Raw genomic sequence first — 9,053 nt, forward strand, 5'->3', positions numbered from 1 at the left:
GTAAACTCATTGTCCGTAGTGGAGGTTGCTGTGAGGAGATCCTTGTGCCAGTGAAGATTGCTTCCTGTGATCGGTAAACAAACCCTAAAGAAGTCGGAATGGGATAGAAATTTCTTTCTATTCTCAGAGTTGGGAGCGAAGGAAGCTATCCCGGCCGGATTGGATTGACCTTTTGCTTCCCTCCTTTCTTTTGTTAGGAATCGATCCCTTCTATTTTCTTGGTCGGTTAGGTTAGTACGGGGCATTCTATTCTCTTGAAGAAAGAACTGTAACAAGGCAAAAGCCTATCTTTTCTCAAGCTTGATTCGCAATAGCTATCAGTTCAAGCAAGAGAGTCCTCTTTGTTAAATGGCCGAATTAGCCACACCCATAGAAAATAGAAGGGATCACAATCCCACATTCGGCTCAAGAGAGGCGAAGAAAAGATCAGAGTCGGCATTAGCCCCGTTCTTGGAGGAAGGCACTACCTACTAGTATGGTGAGGTAGTTTGCGAAAGAGCCGATGATCGAGCAGAAGTCCAAAAGCCATCTCGGGGCCTCCTCTGGGGAAATGTCTCATCTAAGCTTCTTAGTCATCAATGCGGTGAAGGCTCAAAGAAGATTGAGAAATCCCGTCCTTCGGACAGACGGGTTAATATGGATAGTCCTTCGGACCTGTCTGTCCTTCGGTCTTAAGACTCCTTCAAATTTCAGGCAAAGAATATTGCGTGAGAGAAAGATTAGACTTTAACCCCCGCGTAGTGGGAAATGAGATTCAAATGTCTGACGAGGAGAAGAAAGCATGATGTTCATCTGTCGGATATTCTTCAATCTATGAAAAGAGATGCTAAGAAAGAATTCAAGAAAGTCCATTACTGGTGATCTCGTCTTGCTTGCTGGGAGAGAGGACGGACCACCTTTTGAAGGCAGATAGCGAGCGATCACTCAGCAATTCAGACTAAAAGCGGCCGAGAATTAGTACCTATCCCTTACGGGAATCGAACCCGTGTCTTCGACATGAAAAGACGATGTCCTAACCACTGGACGAAAGGGACCAAAAAGCCATTCTTCATATACCTAGTAGTGGGATCCGAGAATAGAAGTCCTTCCTTTGATTGATATACGCAATTCGACGATTTCCTTTGTCTGAATCTTGGCGATTTCTGATTCAGCGGGTCCTCCCCCCTTCCACCCACCGACCCAGTGATAGACCAAGCACCGTCCTTACCCTTATTTTGAAGTCCCCTGATCTCTTTCTTTGTCTTTCATCCCCCTCTGAACAGAATAAGTAAGGCTTTCTAATGAAAAAAAGAATTCGGGCGCTCTGCCTATGCTAAAGTAAGAAAGAAAGTAGGTTAAGCTTACGATCTTTCTATAAAGAAAGGGAGGCGTCGGGCTTAGAAAGTAAGGTCAGCTGGTGTGGATAAAAACAAGTCAGAAGGCCTATCCATTAGAGAATTTGACTTTTTGCTTTCTTTATTTCTTGAAAATCATCACTGAGCAATATTCTTTGCGGATATTATTTCCACGCAATATTCAAAGCTCCTACTAAGGTCTGCGGTCAGTCCTTCGGACCAGCTGACTCAGAAAATTTTCCGCTTTCTCATTCATTCCTCAAATTCTTTGAGCCTTCGGACCTGTCTTATGGATCCTAACGGAGGGAGCGGAAGGGAAGAATCCTTCTCCGACTTAAGGAAGAGAAGACTCCTTCGTCAAAGCCTTAAGGAATTCAGACGAGAGGGAAGATTTAGGCAAGGAAGAATCAGACGATAGAGGTGCAAAGAATATTGCGGAGTTGCGTGAGTTGCCCCACTACGCGGTGCCATAAGACAGGGATATTGTAGAGCGGACGGATAAAAACAAGTCCCATATTAAGCTACGGAGGCCCAAAGAATATTGCGTTCTTAAGACTCCTTTCTATTTTTTTCTTTATAAGGGATCATGACTCATCAAATTTCATTGATCCTAAGTCTGCAACTTTAGCGGATTTAACAGGTCGTTTTTGGAATAACTCCTACCTCCGGCCTATCCATTAGAGAATTTGACTTGCGAGCCTGAATTATCTCAAATTTTCGGTTCATCTTTTATCATCTTGACCTTTCTTTTTCCTAAAAGTAGGCGTCTTAAACCGAAGGACTATGAATAGCTATTACTTTGAACCGAAGGCGCGAAGAAGAAAAATCAGGCGCGGGTGCAGATAGACTCGGCTTTCTACCCACGTAGCGGTAAGGAGTGCAACTGATTAATGGAACTTTCAATGAAATAGTGGGACTGATTTTGATCCATATTCAAAAACAAAGGTCCAGGTGCAAAGAATATTGCGAGGAGGAGCAGCTTAATTTCCAATTAAATATCGGTGAAGGAGACTCTACCCTATTGAACCTCAGTCCTATCAATCTATTATTTGATTTTGACACTTCTCAAAAAGGAAAGATGAACCGCCGAGTCCTTCCGCGCTCCGCTCCTTTCAGTTCCATAATACTTTTTATATTTAACACGGAACGCAAACGAAAATTGAATTCAGCCTTATCCATAGATCTTTGCACCTAGCGCCAGAAAAGAAAGAATCTCATCTTGACCTCAATATCCTTTGAGCCTTGTAGAGGCGCATATTGCTCAATTTGAGAACTAAAAACCTATCTTTATAGAAGTCATCGACCGCCTTTCTAATTCTTTCTAATATTTCAAAATGAAAGATGAACCGAAACGTAATTCAGGCTCCGTGGGCTGCACCCGTCTCATTGATAAGGACATATTAGCTTGGAGCCTCAGTCGTCTCATTGATAAGGACATCTTTGCAAATTCAGACCGGAGCGGTTCTCGTTCTTTAGTAGTTCGATCGGCTACTAGAGACGAGCAAAGAGCCTAACTTCAAAGGAGAAAGTAGGGTAGAAAGATGTCCCATCTCGATTCTACTCTTTTTGCCCCAGCCTCCAGCTTCTTATTTGACTCCTCCGCATTCCTTTTATTCAGAGTATTTGCACATGAAAAACCTATTCCAGCAAAAAGACGCTCACAATCGAAGCTAAGCTCTCACTCTATCTTCCGGGAAGAGGGATTCACTTTAGCCCTTCCTGCTTAGTATTCAGCGAGAAATGGGGACAGGCAGGCAGGTAAGCGACCACCCAATACCTCCTTTCCACGAAAACTTCAACCGGCATAGGCAAGAGAGGAAGAGGTAAAAGAGATCGGGTCGGGCTTCTACGAACCATTCCTAGACTGAAAGCAAAGTTCTCTTAGCCGGCTCAAATTCCGATCAACAAGTTGGAGGTATGGCTGAGTGGCTAAAGGCATTGGTTTGCTAAATCGACATAGAAGAAGATTCTATCATGGGTTCTCATCCCATTTCCTCCGGCACGGAAGTGGAAGGGGCGAAATTACGTGAGAGAAAGAAGGGTGGAGTCCCCCCGAGGACTGAATAGCAGAACTTAGTGACTAGGAGATAGAGTAAGTTGCGCCTTCTTTTTCTTTGACCGGCCTATCCTCTTTCGATAATTCTTTCTTTTTCAAATATTCTTCATAGTCCTACAATATCCCTGTCTTATGGAGCCTCAGTCGCAAAGTTCATTCAAAAACAAAGGTCCAGTCCGACAAAGAATATTGCTCATTTGATAGGCTTTCTTTTCACACCGTCCGAAGGCGCAAAGAGCGGTCTAATCTTTCTCTCCGTCCGGAGTCCGCAGTCCGCAGTGCCAAAGAAAGGTCCAGGTGATTTATCCGTAGTCCGGAGTCCGGAGGATTCTTATCCGTAGGACTATCCATATGGAAGTAGGACCATCCGTAATTAACCGAAGTCGGACTATCCGTAATTAACCGAAGTAGGACTATCCATATTCAGGAGCGGAATCAAGAATAGACCTGTCAGTATCCGGACCATAAACTCAAACTAGAACTGATCCATGTGAATTTCTGGGATAGGCTTGATTCTTTCATTGCGTTTTCCCGGCTTTTTTGCTTCTAAATGTGACTTTCTCGGTTTTCTCTAAATAACGATAATTGTCTAATTTTGACTGATTTTTCATGATTTCTTGCTACTTTATAGGCCCAAAACCTAGCATTTCCCTCCGTCAAAAAGAGAGTATGGAACTGCCCATATTAAGCAAAGATGTCTGAAATCTAGCAGATGAATTTTGTTTTGAGCTTCTTTCATTCTCGTTAATGAGTTCATTCTGCTTTCATTCGAGTTAATGAGCTGTCCTACGTGCCAAAGAAAGGTCCAGGGTCCGGAGTCCGCAGGATTCTTATCCGGAGTCCGGAGGATTTATCCGTAGGACCATCCGTAATTAACCGAAGTAGGACTATCCATATGGAAGTAGGACCATCCGTAATTAACAGAAGTCGGACTTTCCGTAATTAACCGAACTTTGCGCCTTCTTTTTCTTCTTTGGGCCTTCTACGCTTAATAATGGGGATCTGCTCAATGACAAAGGCGAGAAGACAGGTCCGAAGGCGCAATGAAATATGCGTTGCGTGAGGTGCAAAGAGTTCGAGACAAGACGGAATTGACTTCTCTAATTACGAGATAATGGGGAGATTTCTCATGCAATCCATTCGTTGCCTGAACTTTGCTTTGCAATACCGCTCTGTGGGAATCAGACTAATCCGTGTACAAGAAGAGAGCTCTGGGAAAACTCCCCCGATCTCGGGAACCTTCTGCGCCCCAGCCCAAGCAAGTCAAGCCTCCTTGATCGACCTATGTTCTACCTTCATTCTCGTCCTTATTCCCTGAATTGGGTTGAGAAAGCACGAAAAATCCTCCATTTGAACATCCAAAGTAGTAGGTAGGCGGTTGAATCAGACCCCGATCTGAAAAGAGGTGTCCCTTTGACGGAGTCACTGAGGGATGAGAGCCAGAGGAGGCGTGGATAGGTGCCCAACCGCGCTCGGGCCCACGTAGCGGTAGAAAGAACGAAAGTCGAGCAGGAAATCCGGCAGTTAGAGGTCTACGACCGATAGCAATAGGGTGAGTCGGGTCTTTCTTTCTTTTCTATATTCTGAATTCCATTACTGAATTTGAGTCAGCTAGGTTCAAAGAATATTGACCAGCTAAAGAAATTTCCTACTCAAAGAACCGCGTAGTGGGCTGAAAACATGAAGACTATTATTCTCTGCCTTATTAATCTTCCGAGAACATCGATAACTAAAACCTTCCAACTTTCTCTCTTATGTTTTGTTTATGGCGTAGAAGGCGTAGAAGGAGGATAGGCGAACCTCTTACTAGTAGGCAAAGCAAAGGCAAAGGACGGCTCGACTGAAAGGAGTCAATGAACAAGGGTCCAAGGCTTTCTCGTTCAAAGCCAATTTGGCTAAGATCTCATTCCCCGAGCCGAGATAGGATGAGGCTAACCCTCTTTCTCAACTTCTCTTTCTGAAAGAACCGGAACTCTTAAGCAAGGAATTAAGCAAGGAAATAGGTCCCCGAGTCTTCTTTCTCTTTAAGTTATTGAATTAGCCCATCAAAAAAGACTCCACAAGAGCGGACTCAGACTAAAGAGATCATGCCGATCCCACTCCTTCCCCTCAACCTCTAGACCGAGGTCTCTCCTTCTAACCTCAAGAGCTGACTCTTCATCAAGACCTTCCCGCGTAGTGGGCCGATTCCCTGCAAGAAGGACCTAACTGCATCTTCTTCCTTAACTCTTCTTGATATCGCCCTTCCCTTAACGGGATACCGAAAGAAGGACTAATGACCGGACTAAGTCAACTTCTTAACGGAAACATAGAATGAAAGAGAGAAAGAACAAAGCAAAGAGAAGAAGAAAGGGGCACCCAACTCGGGACAGGACAGCAGGCACTACAGGGACAAGAACTTATGCAAGAAGAAGAGCTCGCCTTTACCGGACGGTAGGGCGGTCTTAGGGGAAGATTCAGGGAGAGGAGGGGACAGAAGAGGTCTTAGGGGACACCCACGGAGCGGGGGACATCCTAGGGAGAACAAGACAGCATATCAAAACTCTCTTGATAAAGGGTAAAAGAGAGAAGAACCACAAGAGGAAGAGCTAAGAAACCTCTAAGCTCATCGGACTTCCTTCTTTCCACTAAAGATGAACGGATTCATTCTGAAAAATTCTTTGAACCAGAGCTTGATTTTTCAAGAACTGCTGAAAGAAAAGCCACTTAAGAAAGACAAGATCCGCGCACCAAGATCCTCAACCTCTCCCACTGGGGACAACGGGCCGAAACAGGGACCTCTGGTCGGGTCCAGCCAGGTTCTTCGGGGAATGAGTCTCACTCTCTTTCCGAAGGAGAGCTCGAGCTAAGAAGTTGACCTTCTTTAGGAGGGGACTAAAGCTTGATCATTCCTAGCTAGCCCGCGCCCAGCCTTAATGTGGGATCTTAGAACAAAGCGCTTCTGATCTGGGGTCCGCGTAGGAATAGGTTTCTAGATCTATAACCTATTTTCTCCTCAAAGAGTTGATGAGCATCAAAAACTTGGCTATTTCCCTATTACAGGAAAAGTGGATTTTCTATACTTTTCTGAGAGATAGATAATCAAGATTTTTGGAGTCCCTCTTTTTCATTCAAAGTGAGAGCTGGAATGGAAGAAAAAGAAGAAAAGACGAAGGCAGAACCTACTAAAATACTAAAATCCACTTAAGGCGCAAAGAATATTGCGGGAGGCAAGGCGCAAAGAATATTGCGAAAGCCTAGCGAACGAGAAAAAGGAAGGAATTGCATTTTGATGCAAAAGGAGTGGGAACCCACTAGTAAGAGGAAAGCCTACCATAAATCGAAAGACATAAAATAGGATAAGTTCCATTAATCAGTCCCGCAAGAAATTCGTAAATGAATCAATGAACAAGCAATGAAAAATCAAGCTCCAGATGACTTCACCCGCACTGAAACTCTGATGAACGATAATAGGCAGCAGCTTACGAGGTTCTTGCTGTGGTTGCTGGAGAAGTTAGTTTTCTTGAACTGCTTGTTCTAGCAAAGGGCTAGTGAATACCTCGAATGAGAATGCTACCGCTCCGTGGGCTTCGTCCGCAACTGAGAATACCACTTGATCTTAGAAAGAGTATCAGCTTTCTGGAACCTTCTAGAATCAGAGATATTCTACCCAACTCGGCCAACTAAGCTTCAACGGAGGAAAGAATCAGACTCATTCTTAGAGTCGAGCTTCTTCCTGCATTGGTCGTATTATTTCCGCTAACCAATACAGTCAAGCCTGCCGATTCGTCCTGGAACGACTTAGATTCTGAGTTAGGATGATCTTACCTATTACGAATAAGTCGTACCTCACCCTATTCTTGGAATAGCTGCTTGGAATAGCCGCTTGGGATCGCTCCTTCTTTCTATACAGGAAAGGATAAGGGTGGATGATAGCAGGGCCTAGCTCGGAAACATCCCTTTCGATTTCTATCTTCAATTTCAGAAAGAGAGCAAAGCAAAGAAGCTCCGCGGGAAAGCTTTCCACTCCACTTTCTAGTTTGAATGTCGAGCAGCTTTGCTCATAAGCCTATCGCTATCGGCGCATATTCCAACGGATGGATTGATTCCCTTTCCTCTTTAGATATTATGTCCACTGGGACCCGTCCAGATCCCCATATTCATTAAGCGAAGGACTAGAAATCCATTATTTTTCATGAGTGGAATCTGAATGGCTTTCCCGGCCGAGTCTCATTCATCTGAATTAGTAGTAGGGTCGGTGCCCACGTAGCGGTATGAACTTAAGCGAGTTCTAGAAGCAAGCTAGAATACGAGACTGAGCCCACGCGTCTTTTACCTCAAAAAGAAAGGCAATATTCTTTGCGCATCTGCACCCCGTAGATAGGAGCAAAGAATATTGCTCAAGAATTCCGCTAAAGTTTCAGCTAAGAGGAGCAAAGAAGAAAATAAAAGGGACCAGATGACTATCCATATTGCCTCTAGTCTGATTCCAAAAAAAAGCTGTGAAATCCAAACTTTATACATGCCTTGCTGATTCTTTTCTCTTTTTCCAAACGATTCATTCCGCCACTAGGCCGCCCCGTGGGTGCTTCAGCCTGAAATCATTCTTTCATAAGACACAGGAAGAAGGAAAAAAAGAATAAATCAGACTGAGTCTCATTGCCGGAAACAAGCCATTGATTGGCTGCAAGTAGATTTAGAAGATCAAGCATAAAGCATATGGCTCGCCTCAGAGATAGAAAGCTAGGGATTCCTTCCAAAATCTTGAGTCGACCTGGGTCCTCCGTTTTAGAGTCCTACTTCTGTTAATTACGGATGGTCCTACGGATAAATCACCTGGACCTTTCTTTGGCCCATATGGATGGTCCTACGGATAAATCACCTGGACCTTTCTTTGGCACTCCGGACCTGTCTTATGGCACCGCTACGTGGGCTTTCTTTGATCATGACTCATCAAATTTCATTGATCCTAACTATTCCTTGCTCCTCCGGAGGGATCATGACTCTGATTTTTAGTGGAATAGCTCCTAACTCCGGCGCATATTGCGAAGGCGCGAAGAAGAAAAAGAAGGTGCGGGTGCAGATAGGCTCGGCTTTCTATTAAGGAGTGCAACTATTCATCATATTTTCTCGCAGACGTTAGGCTCAATTCAATTTGAGGCCTAGGCAGAATCAATTTCATATGTGTTTTTCTCAATATTCTTTGAGCCTCCCCCACTCCTATTCAGTCGTTCCGCTTCGCGCCATACTAATGTTTTGGATAGTCTTCGTCATCATCAACACCTCTTGAGTCGTCTGAACTTATTCTATATAAACCAATTAAGCTTCGCTTCTTCTCAAATTCAAAGAGCCTTGCCTCCGTCCTTTTGACTCGTTCATTCCTTGTTGTAGGTCTTTTGATAGTCTTCTTTAATGGAAAGAAAAAGACTACTCCGTAGGAGCGGTCCGGAGGACATTCCTTGTACTTAAAACCTTGCCGTAGGTCCCTCTTTCTTTCTCATCGACTTCCACAACAACTACTGAAAGAGCTACTTCAGCTTCAACTGCTACAAAAAGAACTTTTCTGTCAGCAATCAATAAACAAAACAAGGCTCTTCTCAATTAATCTTCGCCTTTCTTCTTCAACAGATAATTCTCTTTCTAATTCAATACCTATATATAGAATACTTGGGGCGAAGGAAGAG

The 9,053-nt window shown here is 44.1% G+C and overlaps 2 non-coding genes across 2 annotated transcripts; one reads left to right on the forward strand and one right to left on the reverse strand.

Annotated features, from left to right (window-relative positions):
- Positions 1-962: 962 nt before the first annotated feature.
- Positions 963-1,034, reverse strand: trnE-UUC. The gene has a single exon. It is a non-coding gene; the product is annotated as a tRNA-Glu (tRNA).
- A 2,211-nt stretch (positions 1,035-3,245) lies between these two features.
- Positions 3,246-3,333, forward strand: trnS-GCU. The gene has a single exon. It is a non-coding gene; the product is annotated as a tRNA-Ser (tRNA).
- The last annotated feature ends 5,720 nt before the right edge of the window (positions 3,334-9,053 follow it).

The sequence above is a fragment of the Cucumis sativus genome (assembly GCF_000004075.3).
Source record: "Cucumis sativus mitochondrion chromosome 1, complete sequence".
Classification (NCBI taxonomy): domain Eukaryota; kingdom Viridiplantae; phylum Streptophyta; class Magnoliopsida; order Cucurbitales; family Cucurbitaceae; genus Cucumis; species Cucumis sativus.